This window comes from Tachyglossus aculeatus, chromosome 1 (genome assembly GCF_015852505.1).
Source record: "Tachyglossus aculeatus isolate mTacAcu1 chromosome 1, mTacAcu1.pri, whole genome shotgun sequence".
In the NCBI taxonomy this organism is placed as follows: Eukaryota; Metazoa; Chordata; class Mammalia; order Monotremata; family Tachyglossidae; genus Tachyglossus; species Tachyglossus aculeatus.
In genome coordinates, this window is record NC_052066.1 from 146,063,891 (window position 1) to 146,078,088 (window position 14,198).

General features: G+C 44.6%; 1 non-coding gene across 1 annotated transcript; it reads right to left on the reverse strand.

Moving 5' to 3' along the window:
- Positions 1-13,707: 13,707 nt before the first annotated feature.
- On the reverse strand, positions 13,708-13,845 carry LOC119938696. The gene has a single exon (XR_005454491.1). It is a non-coding gene; the product is annotated as a small nucleolar RNA SNORA7 (small nucleolar RNA).
- Positions 13,846-14,198: the final 353 nt, after the last annotated feature.

Sequence of the window (14,198 nt, forward strand, 5' to 3'; positions counted from 1 at the left end):
CACTGTTCTAAGCACTGGGGAGGTTCAAATCCTGGCTCCACCAGTTGTCAGCTATGGGACTTTGGGCAGGTCACTTAGCTTCTCTGGGCCTTGGTTACCTCATCTGTAAAATGGGGATTGAGACTGTGAGCCCCAGGTAGGACAACCTGATCACCTTGTGTCCTCCCCAGCGCTTGGAACAGTGCTTTGCACATAGTAAGTGCTTGACAAATGCCATCAGTATTAATAAATATGATTGAATGAATGAATGAATGAACTTAAGAATAATAATAATAATAATAATAATAATAATAATAATGATGACAATTGGTGGAGCTGGGATGGTTAGAGCACGGGCCTGGGAGTCCGAAAGACCTGGGTTCTAATCCCAGCTCTGCCGCTGTGTGACCTTGGGCAAATCACTTCACTTCTCTATGCCTCAGTTCCCTCATCTGTAAAATGGGGATTAAAAGAGCATGAGCCCCATGTGGGGCAGGGACTGTGTCCAAACTGATTATCTTGTATTAGTCCAGCTCTTACAACAGTGTCTGACGCATAGTAAATGCCTGACACAAATACCATAAATACATTTTTTAAAATCCACAACGCCGCAGCCTTTGACAGACTGCTCCAGTTTCAGCTCTAGCAGGGTTAGGGATGGGAATAAGGGGGATTTCTGCTCTGTTTTGTACTGATCCCCCCATCTTACCTCCTTCCCTTCCCCACAGCACCTGTATATATGTATATATGTTTGTACAGATTTATTACTCTATTTATTTATTTATTTTACTTGTACATATCTATTCTATTTATTTTTTTTGTTAGTATGTTTGGTTTTGTCCTCTGTCTCCCCCTTTTAGACTGTGAGCCCACTGTTGGGTAGGGACCGTCTCTAGATGTTGCCAACTTGGACTTCCCAAGCGCTTAGTCCAGTGCTCTGCACACAGTAAGTGCTCAATAAATACGATTGATTGATTGATTGATTGATGTACCGTGGGCAGACTTTCCTTACAGCTCTGGTCAGGGAATGTTAACATAGCCAGGGTTTTCCTACTCGGGTTTTCCTATTCGGAGGCAGCCCATCAGTAGAGGGCTCTCCAACCTTTTCCTTGGATCGCCTGGACTCAGGAAGAGCCGGAATCAGTAAAGGCCAGAATTCCTGTATGATAATAATTGTGACTTTTGTTAATAATAATAATAATAATGGCATTTGTTAAGCGCTTACTATGTGCCAAGCACTGGGGGGGGGAGGGGGATACAAGGTAGTCAGGTTGTCCCATGTGGGGCTCCCACTTTTAATCCCCGTTTCACAGATGAAGTAACTGAGGCCCAGAGAAGTTAAATGCCAGTTGACAAGTGGCGGAGCCGGGATTAGAACCCATGACCTCTGACTTCCAATCCCGTGCTCTTCTCACTGAGCCACGCTGCCCTTACTATGTGCCAACATATGTGCATATGTGCAACATACAGAGACGGACCCTACCCAGCAGCGGGCTCACAGTCTAGAAGGGGGAGACAGACAACAAAACAAAACATATTAACAAAATCAAATAAATAGAATAACTATGTACGAGGAAAATAAATAAATAAGTAGAGTAATAAATATGTACAAACATTTGTTAAGCGCTTACTGTGTGCCAGGCACTGTACCATGCTGGGGGGAGCAAATCAGGCTGGAGAAAGTCCCTGACCCAAAGTCACACAGTTGACAAGTGGCGGAGCCGGGATTAGAACCCATGACCTCTGACTTCCAAGCCCGTGCTCTTCTCACTGAGCCACACTGCCCTTATTATGTGCCAAGTGTGGTACTAAGCCCTGGTGTAGACTGTTTAGACTGTGAGCCCACTGTTGGGTAGGGACTGTCTCTATATGTTGCCAACTTGTACTTCCCAAGCGCTTAGTACAGTGCTCTGCACACAGTAAGCGCTCAATAAATACGATTGATTGATTGACTGGTGTAGAGAAGCAGCATGGTGTTGCGGATAGAGCAGGGGTCTGGTTATCAGAAGGTCAAGGGTTCTAATTTCGCCTCTCCCGCATGTCTGTTGTGTGACCTTGGGCAAGTTACATCACTTCTCTGGGCCTCAGTTACCACATCTGGCAAATGGGGATGGCCCATGTGGCATAGGGACTGCGTCCAATCGGATTTGCTTGGATCCACTCCAACGCTTAGTACAGTGCTTGGCACATAGTAAGTGCTTAAGAAATACCACAATTATTATGATGATTATTAGAGATGAGCTAATCAGGTCCCACATGGGGCTCACGGTCTAAGTAGGAGGGAGGACATGTATTGAATCCCCATTTTGCAGATGAGGAAACTGAAGCAGAGAAGTGAAGTAACTCGCCCAGGATCACCCAGTGGGCAAGTGGTGGAGTCACTTAACAAAAACCACAATTATTGTTATTAGGTTAAAGGTACATAATAATAGTAATAATAATCATCATCCTCATGGTATTTGCTAACCATTTACTATGTGCCGGGACCCGTACTAAATCCCTGTCCCACATTCATCCATTCATTCAATCGTATTTATTGAGCACTTACTGTGTGCAGAGCACTGTACTAAGTGCTTGGGAAATACAAGTTGGCAACATATAGAGACGGTCCCTACCCAACAACGGGCTCACAGCCTAGAAGGACTCACAGTCTTAATCCCCATTTTACAGATGAGGTAACTGAGGCACCGAGAAGTTATGTGACTTGCCTAATGTCACTCAGCAGACAAGCAGCAGAGCCAGGATTAGAACCTAGGTGCTCCTGACTTCCAGTGTTCCATCCTCTAATAGAAATAATAATAATAACAGCTGTGGTATTTCATTCATTCATTCATTGTCGTATTTATTGAGCGCTTACTGTGTGCAGAGCACTGTACTAAGTGCTTGTAAAGTACAAGTTGGCAAAATATAGAGACAGTCCCTACCCAACAGTGGGCTCACAGTCTAGAACGGGGAGACAGACAACAAAACAAAACATATTAACAAAATAAAATCAATAGAATAAATATGCAAAAGGAAAATAAATAAATAAATAGAGTAATAAATATGTACAAACATTTGTTAAGCACTTACTGTGTGCCAGGCACTGTACCACGCTGGGGGGAGCAAATCAGGCTGGACAAAGTCCCTGTCCCAAGTGGGGCTCACAGTCTCAATCCCCATTTTACAGAAGAAGGAACTGAGGCACAGAGAAGTGGAGTGACTTGCCCCAGATCACACAGCAGACAAGTGGCAGAGCTGGGATTAGGCCATGCTGCTTCTCTTCAAGAGTTTACACGCTAATGTGCAAGACAGCAACATGAATAGATTAACGTACAATCAATCATTCAATCAATCGTATTTATTGAGCGCTTACTGTGTGCAGAGCACTGTACTAAGTGCTTGGGAAGTACAAGTTGGCAACATATAGAGACGGTCCCTACCCAACAGTGGGCTCACAGCCTAAAAGGGGGAGACAGAGAACAAAACCAAACATACTAACAAAATAAAATAAACAGAATAGATATATACAAGTAAAATAAATAAATAAATAGAGTAATCATCATCATCATCAATCGTATTTATTGAGCACTTACTATGTGCAGAGCACTGTACTTAGTGCTTGGGTAGTACAAGCGCTTGGGTAATACAAAATATAAAGTAGTAATAAATATGTACAAACATATATACATATATACAGGTGCTGTGGGGAAGGGAAGGAGGTAAGATGAGGGCTATGGGTGAGAAAAGATATAAATAATGCATACAAACAAATGAATAAATCGATGAAGAGGTGGATGGGTGCGTGCAATGACAGGAAAGTTGGGGAGGTTAGTCAGGGAAGGCTTCCTGAAGGAAGTGGCTTTTCAGAAGGGATTCCAAGAAAGGGAGAGTACAAATTAGCTAAATAATACCAATTCCTTTAAGCTTTCCTCTCAAATCCTATTGTTTCAGTTATTTAGTCATCTCTGGGGCAAGCCTCCAAACCCTCTTTAGTAATAATAATAAGCACTTACTATGTGCAAAGCACTGTTCTAAGTTCTGGATAACTGCTCTTCATCCTTCTGAGGCTTCTGGAGTCCAGAACTGGATACGGGATTCAAATCAGGGCCTGATCGATTCTGGATTTCGCTGGGAAATTCTGGAAAACTCCATCTCAACCACCAGTAACAAATATTTCTTGAGCACCAGTAGGATGCCTGCTACGGACTGCTTGTGACCCACTAAGACCGCTAACTCTGCTTTGGTGGTTCTTGTACAAACGGCTTGTACATATTTATTACTCTATTTATTTATTTTACTTATTTATTTACTTATTTTACTTGTACATATCTATTCATTTTATTTTGTTGGTATGTTTGGTTTTGTTCTCTGTCTCCCCCTTCTAGACTGTGTATATATATATATATATATATATATATATATGTTTGTACATATTTATTACTCTATTTATTTATTTATTTTACCTGTATATATCTATTCTATTTATTTTATTTTGTTAGTATGTTTGGTTTTGTTCTCCGTCTCCCCCTTCTAGACTGTGAGCCCACTGTTGCGTAGGGACCATCTCTATATGTTGCCAACTTGGACTTCCCAAACGCTTAGTCCAGTGCTCTGCACACAGTAAGCGCTCAATAAATATGATTGATTGATTGATTGATTGATTGACTGTCACCATCATGTATCGGTGCAGTTTGTTTTCCTTCTGCGAACGCAACATCCCCTCACTGAAAGCCATCCTGTTCGTTTCTGACGGTCTTCTGTTGAGCGAGGTCATTTGGGATTCCGACTTCATCCTCCTGATGGTCAATTCCCCCAATTTTTATATGTTTGTACATATTTATTACTCTATTTAGTTTACTTGTACATATCTATTCTATTTATTTTATTTTGTTAGTATGTTTGGTTTTGTTCTCTGTCTCCCCCTTTTAGACTGTGAGCCCACTGTTGGGTAGGGACCGTCTCTATATGTTGCCAGCTTGTACTTCCCAAGCGCTTAGTACAGCGCTCTGCACACAGTAAGCGCTCAATAAATACGATCGATTGATTGATTGATCCTTCCCCTGAGGTTCGTTTCTCCACTTTAAGATTTGGACGATTCCCCCACATCATAGTTCCAACTTTCATTTTGAGGCTGATGGGCGGATTTTTAGGAGGTGGGGACGCTAAAGGGTGAGGCTTCCTCAGATTTCCCTGAAGGATTCGTCAAATTCGGAAGAACAAACAGACTCGAAGCTCGCTGTGAGCAGGGAATGTGTCTGTCAACTCTGTTACATTATACTCTCCCAAGCGCTTAGTTCAGTGCTCTGCATAACGTAAGCAATAAATACAATTAATTGATTGATTGATTAAAATAAGAAGAAAAGGGGTTGGAGGAAAGGGAGGTAGTTTTTCCTAAGGATTTTCTCTACAGTGCCTGGCCCATAGTTAAGCGCTTAACAAATACCATCATTGTTATTATTATTATTATTATCCCTCAGTAATAATAATAATAATGATAACAATGATGGCGTTTGTTAAGCGCTTACTATGTGCAAAGCAATGTTCTAAGCACTGGGGGGATGCAAGGTGATCACATTGTCCCACTTGGGGCTCACAGTCTTAATCCCCAGTTTACAGATGAGGTGACTGAGGCTCAGAGAAGTTAAGTGACTTGCCCAAGGTCACACAGCAGACATGTGGGGGAATGGGGATTAGAACCCGTGACCTCTGACTCCCAAGCCCGGGCTCTTTCCACTGAGCCACGCTGCTTCTAAAATGATGGCATTTATTAAGCGCTTACTATGTGCAAAGCACCGTTCTAAGCGCTGGGGAGGTTATGAGATGATCAGGTTGTCCCATGGGGGGCTCACAGTCTTTATCCCCATTGGACAGATGAGGTAACTGAGGCCCAGAGAAGTGAAGTGATTTGCCTAGAGTCACACAGCTGACAAGTGGTGGAGCCGGGATTTGAACCCATGACCTCTGACTCCAAAGCCCGGGCTCTTTCCACTGAGCCACGCTGTATTGAACGCTTTCTGTGTGCAGAGCACTATACTAAGTGCTTGGGAGAGTACAATATAACAGTAAGCAGACATTCCCTGCATCCCACACTGAACCCCTCCCATCTTGGCCTAGCTCAACCTAATAATAATAATTACACTTGTTAAGTGCATACTATGTGCTAAGCACTGGGGCATATACCAGAAAATCAGGTGTGAGAAGCAGCACAGCATAATGGCTAGAGCGCGGTCCTGAGAGTCATCATCATCATCATCATCAATCGTATTTATTGAGCGCTTACTGTGTGCAGAGCACTGTACTAAGCACTTGGGAAGTACAAATTGGCAACATATAGAGACAGTCCCTGCCCAACAGTGGGCTCACAGTCTAAAAGGGGGGGGGGGGGGAAGTGAAGTGGACTTGCCCAAGGTCACACAGCAGACAAGTGGCGGAGCTGTGATTCGAACCCATGACCTCGGACTCCCATGCCCGGGCTCCTTCCACTGAGCCACAATGCTTCTCTAAGCGCTGACTATGTGCAAAGCACTGTTCTAAGCTCTTGGGAGGTTACAGGGTTATCAGGTTGTCCCACGGGGGGCTCACAGTCTTAATCCCCATTTTACAGATGAGGGAACTGAGGCCCAGAGAAGTAAAGCGACTTGCCCAAAGTCACACAGCTAAGTGGCGGAGCCGGGATTTGAACCCATGACCTCCGACTCCAAAGCCGGGCTCTTTCCACTGAGCCACGCTGCTTCTCTATCTTAAGAGCCCAGCCGTCTATCTTCAGTCTTGGGTTCTAATCCTTGCTCTGCCTCTTATCTGCTGTGTGAACTTGGGCCAGTCATTTCACTTCTCTGTGCCTCAGTTTCCTCATCTGCAAAATGGGGACTCAATACCTGTTCTCCCGCCTACTTAGACCGTGAGCCCCACATGGACCCTGATTATCTTGTATCTACTCCAATGTCTGTCTCCCCCTTATAGACTGTGAGCCCATTGTTGGGTAGGGGCTGTCTCTGTCTGTTGCTGAATTGTACTTTCCAAGCGGTTAGTATAGTGCCCTGCACACAGTAAGCGCTCAATAAATACGATTGAATGAATGAATGAATGCTTAGTTCAGCACTTGGCACAAGTACAGTGCTCTGCACACAGTAAGCGCTCAATAAATACGATTGAATGAATGAATGAATAATAAACATTAATGGTTAGGGCACGGGCCTGGGTTCTATTCCTGGCTCCTCCACTGGCCTGTTGTGCGACCTTGGGGAAATCGTTTAATTTCTCTGTGCCTCAGTTCCCTTCTCTGTAAAATTCATTCATTCATTCAATCGTATTTATCATCATCATCATCAGTCGTATTTATTGAGCGCTTACTATGTGCAGAGCACTGTACTGAGTGCTTGGGAAGTACAAGTTGGCAACATATAGAGACAGTCCCTACCCAACAGTGGGCTCACAGTCTAAAATTTATTGAGCGCTTACTGTGTGCAGAGCACTGTACTCAGCGCTTGGGAAGTACAAGTTGGCAACATATAGAGCCGGTCCCTACCCAACAGTGGGCTCACAGTCTAGAAGGGGGAGACAGAGAACAAAACAAAATATATTAACAAAATAAAATAAATAGAATAAATATGCACAAATAAAATAAATAGAGTAATAAATACACACAAACATATATACATACATACAGGTGCTGTGGGGAGGGGAAGGAGGTAAGGCGGGGGGGAAGATCATGAAAAACTGGGGCACAATAACATGGCAGTGTTTCTTTTTTTTTCCCCCGCTATAAAAGTTCTAGGATCCACCCCTTTCTCTCCACCCAAAAACACCACCCTGGCCTGGGCACCATTTTTTGAAATGGTATTTGTTAAGCGCTTACTATGTGCCTGGCACTGTACTAAGAGGAGGAGGCTCTGTGGCATGATGGATAGCGCATTGGACATCTAGTGACGAGAAAGCGATTCCAAGTTTGTGGGTTCGAATCCCACCAGCGTCGGTTTATTTTGGAAGCAGCGTGGCTCAGTGGAAAGAGCCCGGGCTTTGGAGTCAGAGGTCATGGGTTCTAATCCCAGCTCCGCCGCTTGTCAGCTGTGTGACTTTGGGCAAGTCACTTAACTCCTCTGTGCCGCAGTTCCCTCATCTGTAAAATGGGGATTAAGACTGTGAGCCCCCCGTGGGACAACCTGATCACCTTGTAATCTCCCCAGCGCTTTTTGTGGGTTCGAATCCCACCAGAGTTGGTTTATTTCGGAAGCAGCGTGGCTCAGTGAAAAGAGCACGGGCTTTGGAGTCAGAGGTCATGGGTTCTAATCCCGGCTCCGCCGCTTGTCAGCTGTGTGACTTTGGGCAAGTCACTTAACTCCTCTGTGCCTCAGTTCCCTCGTCTGTAAAATGGGGATTAAGACTGTGAGCCCCCCCGTGGGACAACCTGATCACCTTGTAATCTCCCCAGTGCTTTTTGTGGTTTCAAATCCCACCAGAGTTGGTTTATTTTGGAAGCAGCGTGGCTCAGTGGAAAGAGCCTGGGCTTTGGAGTCAGAGGTCATGGGTTCTAATCCCAGCTCTGCCGCTTGTCAGCTGTGTGACTTTGGGCAAGTCACTTAACTCCTCTGTGCCACAGTTACCTCTTCTGTAAAATGGGGATTAAGACTGTGAGCCCCCCGTGGGACAACCTGATCACCTTGTAATCTCCCCAGCGCTTAGAACAGTGCTTTGCACATAAATGCTATCATTATTATGATGATTATTATCATGATTATTACTATTATATACTATTATTATATACTATTATTACTATTATATATGCGAATCAGGTTGGACACGGTCCCTGTCTTATATGGGGCTCACAGTCTTAATCCCCATTTTAAAGATAAAGAAACTGAGGCCCAGAGAAGTGGAGGGACTTGCCCAGGGTCACAGAGCAGACAAGTGGGGGAGACAGGATTAGAAACCAAGTCCTTTTGATGCCCAGCCCGAGCTCTATCCACTAGGCCAGGCTGCTTTTCGCCATTTCCTCACTTCTAAGGAATAACTACTGAGTCATATGCTGAATGAGTTGTGACTACAGTAAAAGGCAAAATCAATCAATCAATCATATTTATTGAGCGCTTACTATGTGCAGAGCACTGTACTAAGCGCTTGGGAAGTACAAATTGGCAACATATAGAGACAGTCCCTACCCAACATTGGGCTCACAGTCTAAAAGGGGGAGACAGAGAACAAAATCAAACATACTAACAAAATAAAATAAATAGAATAGAGGTGTACAAGTAAAATAAATAAATAAATAAATAGAGTAATAAATATGTACAAACATATATACAGGTGCTGTGGGGAAGGGAAGGAGGTAAGATGGGGGGGATGGAGAGGGGGGTGAGGGGGAGAGGAAGGAAGGGGCTCAGTCTGGGAAGGCCTCCTGGAGGAGGTGAGCTCTCAGCAGGGCCTTGAAGGGAAAATGAGGATTAACAGTGTAAGCCCTGCATGGGACAGGGACTGTGTCCAACCTGATTAGCTGTACATGCCCCAGCGCTTAGTACAGTGCCTGTCATATAGTAATCACGTAACAAATGCCACAATTATTATTATTATCAAGTCATTAGTCATCAATAGAACCAGAAGATGCCTCTTGAAGGGCAAAGAAGAAGCAGGAGCAACCTCTCAGGAACCCCGCCCTGTAATCAAGCCAGTCGGTGTATTTGCCAGCACTGGCGATGGTGACGTCAAAACTGGGTTGGAGAAGCAGCGTGGCTCAGTGGAAAGAGCCCGGGCTTTGGAGTCAGAGGTCATGGGTTCAAATCCCGGCCCCGCCAATTGTCAGCTGTGTGACTTTGGGCAAGTCACTTCACTTCTCTGGGCCTCAGTTCCCTCATCTGTAAAATGAGGATGAAGATTGTGAGTCCCCCGTGGGACAACCTGATCACCTTGTAACCTCCCCAGCGCTTAGAACGGTGCTTTGCACACACAGTAAGTGCTTAATAAATGCCATAAAAAAAAAAGCTGAGTCCTGGAAGGTGGCCAAGAGCAAAGGATTGCTTGAGAGGGAATTTCCAGGCAGAAAATTAGCAAGGTGCCAGCTCCGAACCGGATTTGGAACCACCCAGACTGAACAGCTACACAGTGTGTCATGGCCTTGAAGGCAATGGGATCATGGAACAAAATCATCATCAATCATATTTATTGAGCACTTACTATGTGCAGAGCACTGTACTCGATCAATCTATCAATCAATGAGCAGCTTACTGTGTGCAGAGCCCTGAACTGAGCGCTTGGAAGAGTAATAATAATAATAATAATAAAGATGGCATTTATTAAGTGCTTACTATGTGCAAAGCACTGTTCTAAGCTCTGGGGAGGTTACAAGATGATCAGGTTGTCCCACAGGGGGCACACAGCCGAAATCCCCATTTTACAGATGAGGGAACTGAGGCACAGAGAATAATAATAATAATAACGGCATTTGTTAAGCACTTACTATGTGCAAAGCACTGTTCTAAGTGCTGGGGTAGATACAAGATGATCAGGTTGTCCCACGTGGGGCTCACAGTCTTAATCCCCATTTTACAGATGAGGCAACTGAGGCCCAGAGAAGTGAATTGACTTGCTCAAAGTCACACAGCTGACAAGTGGCGGAGCCGGGATTTGAACCCATGACCTCTGACTCCAAAGCCCGTGTTCTTTCCACTGAGAGAAGTGAAGTGACTTCCCCAAAGTCACACAGCTGACAGTTGGCGGAGCCGGGATTTGAACCCCTGACCTCTGACTCCAAAACCCGGGCTCTTTCCACCGAGCCACGCTGCTTCAGAGTGGGTAGACACGTTCCCTGATTGCTGGCAATCCCTGTTGCCAAATTGTACTTTCCCAGCGCTTCGAACAGTGTTCTGCATCATCAATCGTATTTATTGAGCGCTTACTGTGTGCAGAGCACTGTACTAAGCGCTTGGGAAGTACAAGTTGGCAACACATAGAGACGGTCCCTACCCAACAGTGGGCTCTTCTGCACGCAGTAAGCGCTCATTAAATCTGTTGGGTAGGGACTGTCTCTATATGTTGCCAACTTGTACTTCCCAAGCGCTTAGCACAGTGCTCTGCACACAGTAAGCGCTCAATAAATACAATTGATTGATTGATTAAATGCGATTGAATGAATGAATGAAAGGAGTTTATAGGCTAGAGGAGGAGACCGACAGTCATGTCCAGGTCAGCTGACATCAGGAATGGGACTGTGCCCTTAGACCCAAGAGGTCAGGTTTGGGAGGGGAATCAAAAGCGAGATGATGATGGCATTTGTTACTAGGTGCCAAGCACTGCTCTAAACACTGAGATAATAATAATAATAATAATGGTATTTATTAAGCGCTTACTATGTGCAAAGTACTGTTCTAAGCTCTGGGAAAGTACAATTTGGCAACAGGGATTGCCAGCAATCAGGGAAGGTGTCTGAGATGTGAAGCAGCGTGGTCTAGTGGATAGAGCATGGGCCTGGGATTCACAAGGACCTCATCATCATCAATCGTATTTATTGAGCGCTTACTGTGTGCAGAGCACTGTACTAAGCGCTTGGGAAGTCCAAGTTGGCAACATATAGAGACAGTCCCTACCCAACAGTGGGCTCACAGTCTAAAAGGGGGAGACAGAGAACAAAACCAAACATACTAACAAAATAAAATAGAATAGATATGTACAAGTAAAATAAATAAATAGAGTAATAAATATGTACAAACATATATACATATATACAGGTGCTGTGGGGAAGGGAAGGAGGTAAGATGAGGGGGATGGAGAGGGGGGCGAGGGGGAGAGGAAGGAAGGGGCAAGGACCTGGGTTCTAATCCCCTCTCTGCCACTTGTCTGCTGTGTGACCTTGGGCAAATCACCTCACATCTCTGGGCCTCAGTGACCTCATCTGCAACACGGGGATTCAGAGCGTGAGCCCCTCGCAGGACATGGACTGTGTCCAACCTGATTATCTTGTATCTACCCCAGCACTTAGTACAGTGCCTGGCAGATAGCAAGCACTTAACAAATACTATTTAAAAAAGACAACACCCAGGCCCTGACCCTTAGGAATTTACAGTTTAGAAGGGGAATAGAAAAAGCCGACAAACCTATAATAACCTCAAACTCTCTAGGACAGGTGTGGTTCCAGAACTGTTGAAAGAAGCAACTCCTCAAATTTTCGTCTTTACCTCCTAACCACTGCCCCTCCCTATTCCCTAGTGCGACCACAGCCAAGAGACTGAGAGTTGATGAAATCAGTGGGGAAAAGAAAGCTTAGTGAGCTTGATTTTCATCTGGCCCAGTGAAGAGGCACGAGGAGTCAAATACCGTAGTTTCTTTCAATCAATCATCATCATCATCATCATCAATCGTATTTATTGAGCACTTACTATGTGCAGAGCACTGTACTAAGCGCTTGGGTAGCACAAATTGGCAACATATAGAGACAGTCCCTACCCAACAGTGGGCTCACAGTCTAAAAGGGGGAGACAGAGAACAAAACCAAACATACTAACAAAATAAAATAAATATCAATCAATCAATCAACAATAGTTTTTACTGAGCGCTTACTGTGTGCACTGCACCGCACTAAGCGCTTGGGAGCATGCAATATAACAATATCACAGAGTTGGTAGACACGTTCCCTACCCATAATCAATCAATCAGTGGTATTTATTGAGCACTTACTGTGTGCAGAGCACTGTACTAAGCACTTGGGAGAGTACAATATAACAAAATAACAGGCACATTCCCCACCCACATCAGGTTTACGGTCTGGAGGACGAGCAGTTTACTGTCTAGAGGGAGAGCGAGAGAGAGTCCATGGAAGTTCTTAGTTCTGTCCAATATATATAATAAATATATATAGATATAATAAACATATATATATATAATAAACATATGTATAATAAACATATATTAACATATATAACATATATAAACATACAGTGCTCTGCACATAGTAAGCGCTCAATAAATACGATTGATGATACATATATCTATATATATATAATGCAGGTGACCTAAAACAAGATTAAGGAGGACTGAAACATCCCGAGGAGCAGAAGGATAACAAAACAATGATAACAGTTGCAATATTTGTTAAGCCTTTACTACGTTTCAACCACTGAACTAAGAGTTGGGGAAATACAAGATTAATCAAGTTGGACCCAGTCACTGTCCCACGTGGGGCTCACAGTCTAAGTAGTAGGAGAACAGACATTTACATACCCAGATGAGGTGGAAACTGAGGCACATCAATTGTATTTATTGAGCGCTTACTGTGTGCAGAGCACTGTACTAAGAGCTTGGGAAGTACAAGTTGGGAACATATAGAGACAGTCCCTACCCAACAGGCAAGTGGGGAAGCTGGGATTAAAACCAGGCCCATGCTGCTCATTTGATCTTGGTTTTCAGGATAAATCTGGACTATCTATCAGCGGTGCTTACTGGATACTTGCTCTGACTTTAGCACAGGATTAAGCCCTTGGGAAAGCACAGCAGGGGTAGTAGACACGATCCATGTCCTCAAGGAGCTTACAGTCTTGTCTTGTCTTGTCTTATGCCGCCGAGTCGTTTCCCACCCATTTCCGACGGACACATCCCTCCCAGAGCACCCTGCTCTCCATCTGCAACCGTTCTGGGAGTGGATCCGTAGAGTTTTCTTGGTAAAGTTCAGAAGTGGTTTCCCACTGCCTCCTTCCGTGCAGTCAACTTGAGTCTCCACCCTCGACTCTCTTCCGTGCCACTGCTGCCCAGAACAGGGGAGTTTTGACTTATAGCAGATTGTCTTCCGCTCACTAGCCACTGGCCAAGGTAGGAATGGAATGGACAGGCCTCTGCTTGACTCTCCCTCCCGTAGCCGAGACTGGTAGAGGACTGGAAACTCTCCAGGTGCAACCCTGAGAGGGGCGCGTACAGTCTACAGAGCTGTGGGCTGGCAGATTTGGGGGGGAAGGGAGCCCCAGACTGAGGGGAACAACATCAATCAATCAATCAATCGCATTTATTGAGCGCTTACTGTGTGCAGAGCACTGTACTAAGCACTTGGGAAGTCCAAGTTGGCAACATCTAGAGACAGTCCCTACCCAACAGTGGGCTCACAGTCTAAAAGGGGGAGACAGAGAACAAAACCAAACATACAGATATATATATATAAGTGCTGTGGGGCTGAGGGTGGGGTAAATATCAACTGCTTAAATGATACAGATCCAAGTGCATAGGTGACTCAGAAAGCAGAGGGAGTCAAGGAAATCAATCGGTAG